General features: G+C 44.6%; 1 pseudogene; it reads right to left on the reverse strand.

Moving 5' to 3' along the window:
- Positions 1–382: 382 nt before the first annotated feature.
- Positions 383–17,446, reverse strand: part of LOC123369108 — a 30,505-nt pseudogene continuing 13,441 nt past the window's right edge.

Here is a 17,446-nt window from a genome sequence, read left to right on the forward strand (position 1 = left end):
CTCTCAGCTGCTTGACACAGAGACTCAGGCACGCCTCCTCTCTCGGACGCCCTGCAGCTCTCAGCTGCTTGACACGGAGACTCAGGCACGCCTCCTTTCTCGGACGCCCTGCAGCTCTCAGCTGCTCGCTCAGACGCCCTGCAGCTCCCAGCTTTGATGCATTCCCACTTGGCGCGGCGGTTCTGGAACCAGATCTTGACCTGTACCTCGCTGAGCTTGAGGGCGTGGGCGATCTGTAAGTGCTCCGTCAGGCTCAGGTACTTCTTGCAGTAGAATTCCTTCTAGCTCCAGCTCCAGCAGCTGCTCGCTCGTAAAAGCCGTGCGCCTTTTTTTTTTTTTTTTTTTTTTTTTTTTTTTTTCCGGCCGCTTGACGCTGGGACTTCAGGCGCGTCCTTCTTTTTCTTTTTATCAATTCAGGCCACCAACACTATCTTCATTCAAGATTGGCAACAGTGGTACTAGTACTTATCTTGTTTTAGTTCTGTTTGCCTTCTTGATAGTTCACGATTTGTCTTCTAGTGACTTCAGTTATGGGTTTAGTTTTCTTTGCATTTCATTCATTTCCTTTGCCTCAGCCTTCTCATACTTTCCTCTCCTTCTCCTAGTGATAACCAGTACAATAATTCCAGCAACAATTGCTAGTACCACCACTACAATGACTGCAATAACACCAGCAGTCAGACGTTTTATGGAAAACTCTGGGGGCTTTTCATCAACATAATAGATTAGAGCTTGATCAAATTTTAGAGGTTCTTCACTGATGTTTATCTGTAGTGTGAGTCACCTTTGACATCTTTTTCAAAGTAGTAAGCCACGTCAGATATATCCACACTCTTGGCAGACTTCTGGGAAACATTTTGTTTCAGTTCAATAGTCATATAAGGTTTTTCATACACAACATCAGTTATATACTCTGGATTCAGCGAGTAACGCTCCTTAAATTCATTTTTGATGATTTCCTTCAAAAGAGAAGCATCCACAGCTGTACTTCTCTCACTGTGTTTTGTTTCAATGATGATCCAGCTTGTTCTGACTAGTTCACTGCACTGCAAGTCTGTATCACATCGGGGTCACCATTTGTTGCATCGCAAGAGCAGGAACGAAGTCCAAGCAGAGAGAGACAGCGTGTGTGTGTATACATCTCTCTTTATTCATTTCCCAGCATGCTCTTATATACAATATGGTAGTCAATCAATTACTAATTGATTAATCAAATTAACACAGCTGCAGCTGTAACCCATAGGGTAATTATCATTCTACACACCTGTCTACCTATTCACAATTAGCTGGCCAATGAGAACAAGCCCAAGGTCAGCCCTTCACACACAATTTCCAACCCAGAAGTCTTCAGCATCTCACATTCAATCCCACAGTGAAGATCTTGCAATGTAGCTGTATAAATAGGGCCAAGGTCATTGTGAGCACTGGGTGAACTACGGATGTTTTTGTTCCAAAACATTGTAGGAAAAAACAAAAAACCTTTGGTTCATGTTGAACCAAATCCAAAAATTCTGAAAAATGTCAACGAATCCAAAGAGTCCATTTTGGGTCAAACAAAACATGGTGCTCAAACCAAAACAGTTTGTTTCCAGGCATTTTAAAGGACTAGTTTCTCAAAATGACCAGAGAAAGATGTGCTGCTTCTTTTATAACCATTAGTCCAGTGGCGAGGGCACTCGTCTGTGATGTAGACGACCCACATTTGAATCCCCACCCTGGAACGGGATATGTGAGTGCCCTAAGTGCTAGGCTATTCTGTGTTGGCTCTCTCTGGTAGAGCCTTTGTATAAAATTCTTGAATAGTCTCTGGACCAGATAAAGCACATGAGAAAGAATGACTCTATAGCCTGGTGGTTAAAGCACTCACCTGACAAGCGGGAAAGCTAAATTCAAGTCCCCCTGTTCCAATGCTTTCTGCTATAACGGGTTTGGCATGCAATTACTTTCCTCAAGGTTAACGTAACGGTAAAAATTTGAAACCCAGTTTGCTTTGAGTCAACATTTGCACTTTTAATGTCATTTGAAGTAAAAATGTTAATTCAAAAAAGAAAATTGTTTCAACTCTACTTCTTAAAATGTAAAATGTCACCTCAAACTGTTAAAATATTTTTTCAATCAGAAAATATCAATGTTTCCAATTGTGACATTTCCAAATACACATTTTTCAGAACTTTTCATTGCATGAAAATTTTCAAGATGTCGACTGTTTATCCTGTGTTGTAAATTCTGTTTTCGATAATAAGGCTTCAGTAGCTTGAGAGTTGGCAGATATTCCTCCCCTCACATCTCTATGTCCATCTTTCCAGGATTCAATGGGCATTCTAAAAATGACTGGGTGAAGAACCCTGCACCTAAGACCATCAGAGACAACTGAGGTTTGGGATATTTTGTGTCAATCACCCTAATGCAGATGGAGCTGCCCTGTCAGAGGTCTCACCCATCCGGGGGTAGTACCACTATCAGTCAACTTGAGACCTGTTACTCAGAAGCACTAATCCTCTGCTCTCATCGACTTTAAGGCTGTCAGACCTGATGGCTAGTCTGTTCCCAACTGCCTGGTATTAGAGGAGGGATAGTACTCTCATTACCTGCCACACAGCAGCCTCTACATTTGGTCTTGGTAATTGGGATCACAGTTTCTATGTGCTACTGCAGTACAAATAATACATTATAGTAATTGTCACCCTAACCCTAGGGTTAACCTTGAAGAGGGTTATCCCATGCTGAGCCCCTATTATATATAATGAAAACCCATAAATAATTAACTCTTCTACTTTTAGAGCTGTGTGCTTTGCAAATATGTCTGTTCGTAGTATTTAAAGGGAAGTGAACGTGTTACCTTTAAAACCACAGGCAGAGTTCAAGCAAATAAAATTAAATATATAGGGAGTTACATATTACCTTTTTCTTGGTTCTTTCAGGTTCGTGAATTTGCCTTCCTGCAAGTCAACATTTTTGGCCATTTTTTCAATCTTGCTCATGACTTCTGCACTTATCTGGATATTGTGGTGAGATAGTGTGCATAATGAAAAGAGGAGAACATCCATCACTGCAATAGCAGGATTCTGAAATCTGGGGTTTCCAAGTACATGTTCAATGAATTTGCGGATGTCATCATAAACCTAGACAAACACAGTAATACTGATGTACATTTTACCACAAATGTCAGACACGTCTGAAATAAAGTTCTCCAAGTATAGTCTTAGCTGCATTGGCCAGTGGATGGGGGATGGATGATGGAGGGGGTATTTGCTATTAATTGTAGAATGGAAAGGTGGCCTTGAGGCTGAGGCACTTGCATGGTGTTCAGGAAGCTCACGTTCAAGTCCTTCCTTTGCCACAGGCTCCCTGTGACACCTTGGTCAAATCAGTTAATCCCTCAACCTTTTCTATTTAGATCATAAGATCTTCAAAGCAGGGACTGTTCTTGAGTATGTGACCATGTGTCAGGGGCCCAAACTCGGTCACTGTGTGCCTATGCAGTGCCTGGCGTGACAGGGCCCTAATTTTGATGGCTGCATGTTTCTGCAGCACCCAGCACAATGGAGCCCCCATCTTGGTTACCATGGCCTGGCTCACACCTAAAACTTACGTTGACCTAACTATGTCATTCAGGGGTGTGAAAAATGCACACACCCGAGAGACACAGTTAAGCCAACCTAAGCCTCAGTGTAGACACTGCTAGGTCAACAAAAGAATTCTTCCATCGACCAAGCTACCACTTCTCAGAGGGGTGAATTAACTACAGAGATGGAAAAACACCTTCTGTTGTTATAGGAAGGGTCTACCCTAGGCTGGCACAGGTGCAGCGCAGTAGCTGTGCTACTGTAGCATCTATAGTGCAGACATAGTCTATGAATTTACGGGCTTGTCTACACTGGCACTTTACAGCGCTGCAACTTTCTCGCTCACGGGTGTGAAAAAACACCCCCCTGAGCTCAGCAAGTTTCAGCGCTGTAAAGCCACACCCCTTGTGGAGGTAGGTTTTTTAGAGTGCTCTGCCGGAACTACACAAGCCATGTTAAAGCACCGCTGTGGCAGCGTTTTAACATTGCCAGTGTAGACTAGCCCTACATAGCCACTTCTCACCATGGTATATGAGTGCCTTTGTTAAAACTGTGCAGAGGGTGGTAAGTTCTGCTTTGTGAAGGATTTTGAGATTAAGATTCAGTTGAGTTTTTCATGTGGCTTGAAATTCACAACTGTGCAGAAGGGCCCAGCAGAAGGTCTGTTTGTAAGTTATCCCTCAAAATAGGGCATAAGTGGCATTTAAGAGGTTCACATGCCTGTGGTTGACCTTCTACATGGGTGGGGCAGAAGTGGAATCAGTGGGAAGATTCAATGCACTTTGGATCAGGACCATAAAATCAGGGCATAAACCTGTTCATCAGTTAACAAATACAAGTATTTTTTTTTAATGGGACGGCTAAGAAATTTGTCCTGGACCATTTGGCCTTTTTTGTAACCCCTTGTAACTAAAACTAAACTCAGACCCACAAACACCAAAGTTCTCATGCAGCCACAATCCGAGAATTCCTTTATTTATCGTAACTGCCTTTATTTATCGTGATTACAACTGGCTGTGAAATGGAAATCTTTTCCTGCAAAATTTTGCATTTTGTTTTTGTTTGAACCAGGACAAAAAGTCAATCACACTTAATTGTTTAGAGGGCGGGATTTCAAGAATATTTTCTGTTCCAGGAGACCCCCTACATGGAATTTTTCAGCTTTCTGCCTGCCTGCCTGAAGAGCTCTGTGTAAGCTTAAAAACTTGTCTCTCTCACCAACAGAAATTGGTCCAATAAAAGATATTACCACACGCACCTGGTCTCTGGAAGTTTCTCATCAATTTCTCTGAACTTGAGAGTGAAACTGACAAGAGCCTTCCTGCCTGGCTGCTGGAGAGACAGAGAGACCAGGCCTCTCTGCCCCCTGGTATGGGACTTGAGAGGATGAGGGCCTTGGCTCTCTGCCTTTCCAGCCCCGTAGCTGGTGGGGAGGCAGAGAGAGTGAGGGCACATCTATACTGCAAAAAGCAAAAACCAACCTCCTGTGGCAGTGAGTCTCAGAGCCCAGGTCAACTTACACAGGACTCTCCCCCTTGCTTGTCTTAGAGTCTGGGCTCCAGCCCAAGCAGGAATGTCTCTATGGCCATCCAGCATCTTGACAGATGAAAGGAAACATGACAAAGTCAGTCAGTCAATGGTGCTTGACAGTAGTGTGGGAGAAGAGCCTGATGTGTGAGTGGCAGACCTTCCCACAGTGGCTATAGGTCTACATGCAAGATGGAGGTTGGAGAACACTCTGCTTCCTGGCTCGCCTGTAGGGCTCTTCCTGGGCTCTCTGCAATGACAGCCCAGTCTTGACCCAGCTTCTCCAGATTAAGCAGTTGCAGGCAGGGCTCTCCCAGTTGTCAGTGGCCCAGGAATGCTGAATTTCTTGAAACCTTGCTTGACCTTGTCGCTGTCTCAGAGATTTGGCCTTCCTCTGCATTGTGGACAGTTCTTGAGTTGACCACAGAGCATGGCCTTCAGCAGATGATCTTGAGGCATATGCTCCATGTGTCTCAGACAGCAAAGCCTGCAAGTATCCAGCATAGTCTGTATAGACTGTAGGCCAGTTCTCTCAAGGTTAGTGATCCATTGGTCCCAAGTGACTCCAAGAATTTTTCTGAGACAGCAAAGATGGAAGCAGTTCAATTTCCACTGCTCCTTGGAATATGTGATCCAGGTTTCACAGCTCTAAAGGAGGGTACTGAGGACACAAGCTTGATAAATGGACACCTTTGTGTTCAGGGTTAGCAACCCATTGTTTCAGATGTGTCAGATAAAAGTTTGCCAAAAGGTGACAGAGGTTTTGATGATTCTCACAGCAAGTTCCCTATCAAGGCTAAGTGAGCTCATTAGAGTTGAGCCAAGATAGCAGAAGAGATCTACGTTGTCAAGAGTTCATTATTGATGTAGATTTTAGGTGGGATGTTGATGCCCTGTGACATGAAAACTGTTTTCTTGATACTGATTACCATACCGAACTTGATACATGCATCAGAGAACCTGTTCATCATGATCTGCAATTCATCAGATGAGTTAGAGACTAATGCAGCGTCATCTGTGAAGAGCAGATGCCGAATAGTGAGCTGGATGACATGCCTTTTGCTCTGAAATTGTCTAATCTTGAACAAGTTGCCGTCCATTCTTGATTCAATTAGCACAGATTGATCGTTTCCAAAAGCGTATTTAAGAAGAATAGAGAAGAAGATGCCAACGCCAGTGGATGCTAAGATACAGCCTGCTTCATGCCAGTACCAATGATAAACTCAGACGATGTTTCATTTTCATACTGGATAGTTGCCTTCATTCCCTCATGGAACTCCTTAAATAGGGAGAGCACTTTTTGTGAACAGCCAATTTTTGACAGGATCTTATAGATGCCATTTCTACTAACTGTGTCAAAGGCCTTTTGTAGGTCAATGTCTGCTACATAGAGAGGTGTCTGTTCTTCACCACTGTTTTCTTGCTACAAGTGCATTGTGAAGGACATGTCAGTCATGGAGCATCCAGTTCTGAACCCACACTGGCTCTCAGAGTGAACTCTCTCAGCAAGCACCTGCAGTCTTTTCAGCAGAACCTTTGCAAGCACCTTGCCAACCATGCTGAGCAGAGATATCTCTTGGTAGTTGTTGCAGTCTGCTCTGTCCCCTTTATTTTTGTATAAGGTAATTATGTTTGCATCCTTTGGATCCTGCGGTATGTGGCTTTCTTCCCAGCAGGTGCAGATATGGTGCAGGTAAATGTTGCTCACAAGTTCTCTCCCCCTGCCTTTAGGAGCTTGAGGTATCTAATCGTTGCCTGCTACTTTCCCAAACTGCAATCTCTTTGATAGCTTTCTCTACATCTTTCAGAGTTGGTGTTTGGTCCAGCTACTGCATCATCTGGAAGCTGGGGAATGGCAGAGCTAAGGCAGTATCACAGATAACGGCATCCTTTGAGTAGAGTTCTTTGTAATGCTCAGTCCATCGGTCAAGTTGTTCTTGTCAGTCAGGATGATACCATCTTTCGCTTTCAGGTTTGTAGACTTTTTACAAATTGGACCACGTGCCTCTTTGATTCCATCATAGGTACCACAAAGGTCCCTTCTTTCAAAATAGGTCTGAATCTTTTTGCACGGGTCTTGCCAATACTCCTGGGCACATTCTCTAGTGGCTTTCTGGACCATAGACTTGGCCTCTTTGAACTTAAGAGTTCTGGACTTAGGGGAAAAAAAGCAAGCTTGCCTAACTTTACTTAAACAACTATGAGTGGGAGCAGCAGATTTTCAGACACTGTGAACCAGTCAGGTTCCAAAGACATCTTTGCAGTAGACAATGTTTTATTCTTGAAACTTTCCCTCAAGGTGTCAGAATCGGGGGAATCAGAAACACATTCAAGAGCATGTTGAAACTTTGCACAAGTGTCAAAGTCCTTCATGTTAGTAATGTTGAGGTGACGTTTGCCTTTTGGCTTTGCATGATGGACCTTCTTAGGATGTGTAGCGTGGCAATGACTCACGGGTGCAGTGCCTCCTGCCGGCTATCTGGGAATTAGCTCTTTTTACCGCATGGAGTGCCCTCTGCTGGCCGGTGTCTCCCCTGTCTCTGGCCCCCGTTTCCCTCCTGGACCCTGGTGCCCCTCTATCTGGGGTGCTGCCCCCTGGCAGTGTCCCCCCGGGTCTCCCCTGCCCGGGAAACCCCCAACCCTCTATCCCCACCTTGCTTCAGTCTATGGCTACTGCCAATCATTGTCTAGCCCCTGCACCCTGGGGCAGACTGCAGTGGGTAAAGCCACTCATCACTGGCAAAGGGGGGTTCTGACCTGCTACCTTTGCCTACCCTTGGGCTGCCCTCTGCATCCCCAGTGCCTTCTCATAGGCCTTGCACCAGGCCTGCAGCCTGGGGAGTTGCCAGGTGGGAGCTTCCCAGCTCCTCTCGCCTTTCCCCAGCCCCGCTCAGTCACCTGCACCCTAAGCCTTCAGTGCTCTACCCAGCTCCTCCCTGAGCCCTTATAACAGGGCCAGGTGTGGCCTGACTGGGGCGTGGCCCAGCTGTGGCTGCTTCCCCCAATCAGCCTAGCCCTTACTTTCAGCCCCAGCTCTCTCCAAGGGCTGGCTTTTAACCCTTTCAGGGCTAGAGCAGGTGAGTGGAGCTTGGCCCTGACAAGGGCATGGTCAGTGTCACAATTAGCGCTATGCATTGATTGAGCATGCAATACATCACAAATGTTTCTGTAATGGATCAGGATGAGGTCAAGCTGATGCCAGTGTCCTGAGCAGGGGCTCCTCCATGTGATCCTGAGGCCACTACTGCCAGCAAAGTAGGTGTTTGAAACTATCAACTATCAACTCAAAATAGGTGTTTGAGACTATCAACTATCAGCTCTGAGACTCGCTGCCGAAGGGTTTTTTCTGCAGTGTAGACATACCCAGAGAGTCAGAATGTTCTGCCTCAGCAACAGCAGAAAGTGAAATTGAGAAGAACCTTCCTCACAGGCAGCTGGGGAACTGTCATGTTCATTTTCCCTACAGCAAATTTCAATTTTGCAAAAAAGGGCATCCCACACAGATTGAATGGTGATGTCCTTTGACCAACGTTTTTGACATCGGATGGAATCCAGAGTCTGAGTTTTTATTTTAGAAAATGAGAGTTTCCGGCCCTCAGGGTCATAAAAGACCCAAAACCTTCAGTCAAGTGCTGATCCCTCCCCAACCCTTGCACAGCCAGCCACTCCCCCAAAACCTGGCTGCTTAGCCTCACACTTCCTCCTGCTCATCTCCTGCTCCTGGTAGCCAGCCAGCCACAGGATTGCCAGTCTCTGGCAGCTCATGTGACCCTCACACATCCCTAGCTGGGTTCTCATGTGTCTGACTGGGTGACAGAGATAGCCACAGGGGGCAGTCAGGGGAACTCTCTGCCTCTGCTCTTGCTGTTCCAGCCAGTGGATCTGAGTGGGGAACAAGCAGAGAGTAGAGGTGGTGGGGAGAGAAAAGGAAGGGCCCAGTTCTGTCCCCGTTCCTGATACAGCCCCCAGCTGTTCCCCCATCCCAGGACCTACCCATCCCACGTAACTCAGACATCTCCCCAGCACCCTCTACCACATCCAGAGCCACCCAGTTCTGTGCAGTGCCATGTCCTGTTCCCATGGCTGCTCGGGGCAGGGAGCACATGGGGGAAATCAGTGATTCTTCTTCATCCATGAGAAGTGTCACCCATGGTGCTACACAAACCTTGGCAACTGTGCAGCTGTGTATAGGGTGGGCATGGTGGGAGGGGAGCAAAGATGGGAGTGCAGTGGGTGAAAGAGGCTTGTGTGGGGGAAAATGGGGCCCAATTGTGCCAGGTGCTGTACACAGCACTTTGCAAATGATAGATTTTTCCATTCACTGGCAGTTCCAAAAAATTAAAAAATATATTCATTATGGATTGAAATGAAAACCATTTTTTTTCAAATTTTTCAGAGAATCAGAAATTTGGAAAAAAAGCTCATTTTTAAATCAAGGTTGGATGTTTTTCAAAATGACCTACTCTAGTTCAAACAGGAATTAATTTGGGGGATTTCTCTGGCCTGTGTTATACAGGAGATCAGAGTAGATGATCACAAGTGGTCCCTTAGAATCTATGAGAAACTCCAGAAGGTTGAGACAGCAAGGCTGTTTGAGAATGTGAAATTTTCAAATCCTCAGTTATGGATAGTGGCCATACCACTGACAAAGATGCTTTCATAAATCACAAGATGAGGTCAAAGCTGTCCATAAGCACCCCCGCCTCTCCAACCACAAAATGTGTCACTGCCTCATTCCTTTCTGGGAATGGTCAGTTAATACCATAGGTGCTTTCCAAACACGGCTACAGCATTACAGCCCCTGAATAAACTGTTACACAATGGACAGAAATGGTGCCGCTCCGCACACCGAAGCTTATAGCATGTGGAAGAGTCCTTAACCTACACTGCATCTTTGCCTGTAAATCTAATTGGTGTCACTTCCCTAGATGGAACAGGAGCAGTAGTATCTATGTGGTAGCATCCCTTTAAATAATTGTTGAGTTGCTTGTAACGCTGGCTGACAAGGTGCTAGCTCATGCCAGAGTCATAGGTCAATTCACTTATGTGTTAGTAAATCAAAGTGAGTGTTAAATGTGTAAGTGTGTATATAGTGTTTAAACTTAAACTTAATGAAAACTAGCAAATTTTACTTGCACTGTTTTCACATATCTGTATCCTGTTATAATAGCAAATATTTACATTGTGTATGCCCCTGTAACTAAATAACCCGTCAACCTCGAATTAAGCTTTGTGGAATGCAAATGAAGAAAAGGCTAATTTCAAAGCAAGTCACCTGTGCATGATGATCAGAAGTCAAGGACTCAAAATGCATTTTCCATCATCAAAGGAAAAACCCATCTGAGTATAGACACTGTCAGCTGGCTTTCCGTCAGAAAAAGCTATAAATACGGATTCAAGGAAGGATCCTGCCTCTCTGGACTGTTTGGACTCTTAAGAGAAGTGTACCAGATGCAAAGTGGAGATCACCAGAGACAGTCTGGGTACCCTGAAAGACTTTTGGGAAACTGGCAGTTTATTACATCACTGCCACCATTTGGAATTACAAACTGTGACTCATCTGTGTGTATATTTTACCTGCTTTAAACCTCTCAATAACTCTCATTTCCTTTTCTTAGCTAATAAACTTTTAGTTTACTATAGAACTGGTTGCTTGCATTGATTTTTTTGTAAGATCTGGAGCACCAATTGATCTGAGGTAAGTGACTTGTCTCTTGGGACTGGGAGCAACCTGATGTGGTGTCACTTTCTGTTTAAGTGACTATTTATCACAAAGTCCAGGTTGTCTGTGTCGCAAGATAGACTGGAGTGTCTAAGAGGACTCTCTGTGACTCTATGGTAAGACTGGTATAGTGAGCCGGGGTACACAATTGTCACTGGCTTGGTGAAATCTAATTATAGACCACATCAGTCTGGGGTGTCTGCCCTGTTTTCTGACAATCTGCTCTGAGGTCATCACTCTCAGTTGTGAGCCACTCCAGACAACGTGCTGCTCACTGTGTTCTATGTTTTAGAAACCCCCAGAAACTAGTCAGAGCATGTGTGTGTGTCGCTGGGACTGGTGTATCTGGGTATAGTTAGCAAACATGGCTATTTGGTACCCACCTCCACCTGTATGGATTTTTCATATTGTTATTGTTTAAAGATCAAGTGACAACAGACAGTCTCTGCCTTAAGACTGGTTTAGGTGTTAGATGTAAGGGACCAGGGCATAGGCAGTCTTGCCTAGCAGTTGCAGCTGGGCTGAGGTCTGCCCATCAGGGACAGAAGTCACCAGCCAGGAGCCAGGTCCCATAAACAAGAGTCAGGGTCAGAGTCAGGCTGGGATCAGAGACCAGAGATCAAAGGTAGTACCACATTAGAACGGAGAGGCAGGAATCAGGGTGAATGTCAGGCTGGAGTCACAGACCAAGGAGACAATGCAAAATCTGGCATTGCAACAAACCAAAATCTGTACCACTTCCTAGGACAACTCTGGGGTTAAGTAGGGGCATTTGGTCAGAGGGCTGCAAGGTACTGTCATTCTGGCTCTCATGGGCGGTACTTCCTGTGGCACCTACTCTCCACAGTGCTTCCTGGTTGTACCCTTGCATGCCCCCCTAGTGGCACTGTAGGAATATCAGCTGCCCCAGTCTCTATAAACCGCGTTCTAGTCCCCAGGCCCTTATGTTAGGGCAGCAGGTTTGTCACACTGCATAAAAAGTCAGATAGCAGGATTTCTCAGTTTGTCTATGACTTCCTGAAGGTGGGTCACTGGCTCAGCGCTGAAGGGAGCATGTGATGGGGAGGCAGCAAGGCTACACCTGAGCAAACGGTGCTGTAACCACATGCACTAGGTCACAATGCCAAAAGTGGGGAGGTAGGTCCAGCCACACAAGAGCTGCCTGATCTGAGTGCCGGGAAGGCTCATTTCCCCGCACTCACCAAGCTGAGGTTAGGGTTGTGGTGCAGGGGCAGAGTGGGCTGCTATGCATGGTCAATGCCCCCTCATTTGTCAGGGCATTATTTATCCAGATTCATGGAGCAGGACACTAAACCTGTGAATTTTACAAGATTTACCATGACTGCTCCATGATTTTTTATTTAAAAAAAGCCATGACATATCTGCAGCCCTCATCATGATGAAATTTTGCCAAATTTAAAGCCACCCTGCCTTTTACAGAGGCAGCTTGTAGGATCCAGGGTTCAAGAATAGACTCTGGAAATCAGGTCCAAAGCTGGTAGAGATGATCCTGCTGGCAGCCCAATCCAGCTCCCACTAAAGCAGACAGAAATCCTTCCATTTCAACAGGAGTTAGACTGGGCTGTTAGGATCTCATCCAAAGCCCATGAAGTCAATGGAAAGACTCCATAACTCCAATGGGCTTTGGAGCAGGCCCCAAAGCTGAAAAGGGAAAGAGCAGCAAATATAATTCCCAGCTTTTAATAATTCTCTGATCATTGTCAGTGCACCATTTGGAGGTAGAGCTAGCTCCAGAGAGGTTCAATGGGAGCCTTTCCAGCTATTGTGGAACTGCCATGAGAGATGGGTGTTGCTCACTTACCTTTATCTCATCATAGTCAGTTTCACAATAATCTATTTTTTCCTCTGCATCACCGATGCTTCTGGTTTTGAAGCACTCCTTGTAGCACTCAATCTTCCTTTCCACATCACTGAAGTCCTTCTGGTAAGAAAGTTCTTGGTAGAGCTCATCTTCCAGGAACTGCAGGATAGACTTGCTAGCAATCTCTTTGGAATTTCCTATGAAGAAAGAGCCAATCCAGGATTTTTCTGGAGACTGACAGATGTCATCAAATTGGGTCCACACTCCTAGCAAGAAATAAACATTTATAAACCTTCAAATAAACACCTGTAAACCTTCAAACCTGCAAGGGGGCAGATTGTGGGAGATAGTGATCCACAGTGGTCACAGAGTTAATGTTTTCATTTGCCAGTTTATAGTGCTGCTTGCACCATTCATCTAATAGATTCATAGATTCCAAGGTCAGCAAGGCCCATTGTGCCCATCCAGCCCAGCCTCTTGCCTAACCCAGGCACATGCATCCGACGAAGTGGGTATTCATCCACAAAAGCTCATGCTCCCAAACGTCTGTTAGTCTATAAGATGCCACAAGACTCTTTGCTGCAGATCCAGACTAACACGGCTACCCCTCTGATACATGATTCCAGGCCAGAGAATCTCCCCAGCGATTCCCTGCCTCCAGCCCAGTAACTCCTGGCTGAGCTAGAGCGGAACTTTGAGAAAGGGACACCCCATCTCCACTGACAGACTCCTAGTGATGGAGAATTCACCCTGTTCCAAGTGAAGCTGTTCCAGTGGTTCATTCCCCTCCCTGGTAAACACTGGCCCCTTATTCCCAGACTGAATTTGTCTCCCACCAGCTCCCAGCCATTGGCTCTCGCTCTGCCTTTGTGAGCTTAAACTGCCCTCTCCTCTCAGAAATCTCTTCCTCACTTAGGTGGTGGTAGATCAGGATCATGTCATCTCTTAAGCTTCGCTTGGATAAACAAAATAGATTAAGCTCCTTCAATCTCTCATTCTAAGGTAGGTTTTCCCAGACCTCAAACTGTTCTTGTAGCTCTTCTCTGAGCCCTCTCCAGTGTGTCAAAGTCATTTCTGACGTGCAGGCACTAGAACTAGACAATGTGGATACCAGAATAGGACTTGCGTCTAAATCATAGACTCTAAGGTCAGAAGGGACCACTATGATCATCTAGTCTGACCTCCTGCACAATGCAGGCCACAGAATCTCACCCACCCACTGCTGTAACAAACCCCTAACCTATGTTATTGAAGTCCTCAGATCATGGTTTAAAGACTTCAAGGTGCAGAGAATCCTTCAGTAAGTGACCCGTGCCCCACACTGCAGAGGAAGGCGAAAAAACCCCAGGCCTCTGCCAATCTCCACTGGGGGAAAATTCCTTCCCGACCCCAAATATGGTGATCAGTTAAACCCTGAGCATATGGGCAAGACTCACCAGCCAGCACCCAGGAAAGAATTCTCCGTAGTAACTCAGATCCCAACCCATCTAACATCCCATCACAAACCATAGGAGATGGCCAGGCCATAGTTCTATCTCCTTCCCATGTTCCAGCTTGCATTATGATACTAACACAAAGGAGGGAGTAAGGTGCAGCTCGTGAAGGTGTGTAGATTCATAGGTCAGGTCTACACTACTGCTTAAGTCAATCTAACTTACTTTACTCAGGGGTGTGAAAAGGTGCAGGTGCCGATGTAGCACTGATGTAGCACTTCTGTATAGACCTGCCCATAGATTCATAGATTCCCAGGCCAAAAGGGACAACTGTGATCATCTAGTCTGATTTCCTAACACAGGCCAGAGAACTGACTCAAAATAATTCCTAGAGCATATATTTTAGAAAAACCCTTTAACCAAAGGATTGGGCACATCCCACATGCCACTGGAATCTCTGGGAGGTACTTTGCCTCCCCAAACCAAAATATTTCCTGGTGCTTACCTAATTATGGGCTACATCTAAATGGAACAGTATCATTCATTGCTTATTGGGCTGCTCAAAAATGTTTCCACCTTGTCGAAGAAAAACTAAGTTCTCGCTTTTTGTTTGGGTGCAGCAAAATCAAAATACTTTATTAATTACTCTAGTGAACACAAGAGGGAGAGAGTGTCAGGAACTGGGTTGCCCCTTGTCCCGGACGGATCTCTCTCAATTAGTAAGCAATTCATAACAATCTTTATACCTTGTAACAGACAATGGTTAGTAATCTTGGAGACATTGAAGATAAACATTTGCATTTGTTTATACATAAGCCTATTCGCTATCTTATTTGTCTGCAATACTAGAACAGAAAACAAGACTGCAATTCACAAGGTCGTAATGACTCTTCACACAATTCTCTTTGTACCACATATCTTACAGCATGCAGGGTCACGTGTTAACTTCTAACATACATTAAGATCCCTTCAAACCTATATTAATTAATTCTTGGCCTCCACAACCTAAATTTACTTTCAATGTGAAATTGGATTGTCAATCAAATAAAGAAATTAACTGAAAATGTCTTATTTCCTTGATTTCTTTTATTTTCATTGGAAAACCTACCCTCCTCCCCGCAAAAACAAAAACAAAAACAAAACACAACAACAAAAAACCTGAACATTTATGGCTGACAACCCCAATTTTTTCAATTTTTTAACTTGAGACAAAAGCCTCATTTTCCAACCAGCTCTGATTATTTATATAGTAGAAGCACCTGAAAGCTCCAGTCATGGACTAGAACCCCACTGCATTAGGCACTGTGCATCACTTATTGGGTATATTATGGTACTGCCTAGGAGCCCCAGTCACGGACCAGGACCCATTGTGCTACGCACTGTACAAACAAAAACAGTCCCTGCCCCAAGAGCTCTGAATCTAAGTAACACCCAGCAATCACCATGAAGATTCTGTGCTAGAACACTCACTGCCCACGTTTTCCATTTAGTCAGCCTGATTCTCATGCCGCTGTAAATCAGGAATGACTCCACTGAAGTCAATGACATTACAATCAGACTCTGTACTAATATTTGGAGAGCCTGCAAACCTGCACCTTCCATCATCATTTACCACAGTGCAAAATGTGATTCTTACCTCCTCCTTTGATGGCCGATTCAGGCACAGTTAGAACTCGATGGAACTCAGCCTTCCTATTTTTTTGGTCAGTTTTATAAATATGCTTTAACTCAATTGTTCTTATATCAGTGCCCTGCTCGTAGAGGTCAATAACTCTGTATTTATAATACATGGGTTGTCTGCTTTGTAGCTCAGAAACAGGAATTTTTGCTTGGCCTACAATAATCATCCCATACTTATTGCTGAACCTAGGAAATTAAAACAAAATGGAAGAGTTGGCTGTTTATTTTAAATCATAAAGAGCTCCAAATCAAAGTCAATAGCAACCTCCCCTTGATCTCAGTAGGGGATCATGGTCAACCCCAAATAAGGCCTCAATTCCGCAATGAGGTCAGTGCAACAAGACCTGAGTTACCAGCACTCAGAATGTTACTGCAAGCTGAGAATCTTAGATCTCATTAAAAGAATAAGGCCTGATCTACACTAAAAAGGGGGTTCGAATTAGGGTACGCTGTAGGGATATTAAAGAAGGTTTACATTACACATAGTTTATATGAGAAATGATTTATTGATTTATTGTTTTGTTATTAACTAATACTTTATAACTAAAGGTCTATGTTAGAAGTAAATTTGTGATTCTAACCTGCAAGCCACCAGCTGTGTCTGTGTGAAGCCTGCTCAAAGAAATACTTTGTGTAAAACTTGTTAAGCATTAATTAACTCTAAGTAAGCTAAAACAGTAGCTGTTATAGTGTATAGATAGAGACCCCCACCCTCTGTAAGTTTTCATCTCACTTTATCTTTGCTTGTTAAAAGACAGGGAGTCTCACATAAATTGATAACACCCCAAAAGGTAAAGAGACAGTGAACTAGATGTAATTAAGATAGAGAATGTGTGTGAATGGATGCCTAGTTTAAACAATGAATGAATGGTTAGGGAGTTACCAGCCTGAAGAATTCAGTGTTGGCTGAAGAAGGTGTCAAGTGGAATCAACCAGATGACCCCCGGAGGGCGAACTGGAATCCACCCCAGCACCTCAAAGGAAACAAAGGACAGAATGGAACCAGCTATCTGCTGATTGATCTAGCAACAGCAGAATGAAGAACTAACATAAGGAAAAATCCCTATAAAACTGGACTCTGGAGAATAAGGACTTTGAGTCTATGGTTCTGCTGCCAGCCTCCAGGAGCATCAGCTGCATCTGACACAGACTCGGCTCCATCCTCATGATCAAGATACCTGGCCAGTAACTTGGCATGAGCAATATCTAGGCTGGTAACTATAACATCTGTACAGAACCTGAATGAATGATTGTGTGAATGAATATATGCGTGTGTGTGTGTCTGTGTGTGTATAAGGAATAAGTAAGTAGTAAAACAACGTTGTTTGCTTTTATCTTTTGCTTTACTATTGTATTTACAATAAATGTGGCATCTTTGCCTTATCCCTCTTAATAAGATCCTGCTGGTTTTTATTATATTGGTATAACAACGCAAATTCAGCTATGTGAATAGCGTAGCTGAATTCGAAGTACCCTAATTCGAACTACTCACCTGTCCAGACGCGGCGGGGTCGAACTCCGCGGCTCCCCCGTCGACTCCACCACCGCCGTTTGCAGTGGTGGAGTACCGGAGTCGACCGCAGCGCTTCCGGAGTTCGAACCATCGCATCTAGATCAGACGCGATAGTTCGAACTCCGAGAAGTCGAACTCACCGCGTCGACCCGGACGGTGAGTGTAAACCTACCCTAAGATTCT

This window comes from Mauremys mutica, chromosome 4 (genome assembly GCF_020497125.1).
Source record: "Mauremys mutica isolate MM-2020 ecotype Southern chromosome 4, ASM2049712v1, whole genome shotgun sequence".
NCBI classification, from domain to species: Eukaryota; Metazoa; Chordata; order Testudines; family Geoemydidae; genus Mauremys; species Mauremys mutica.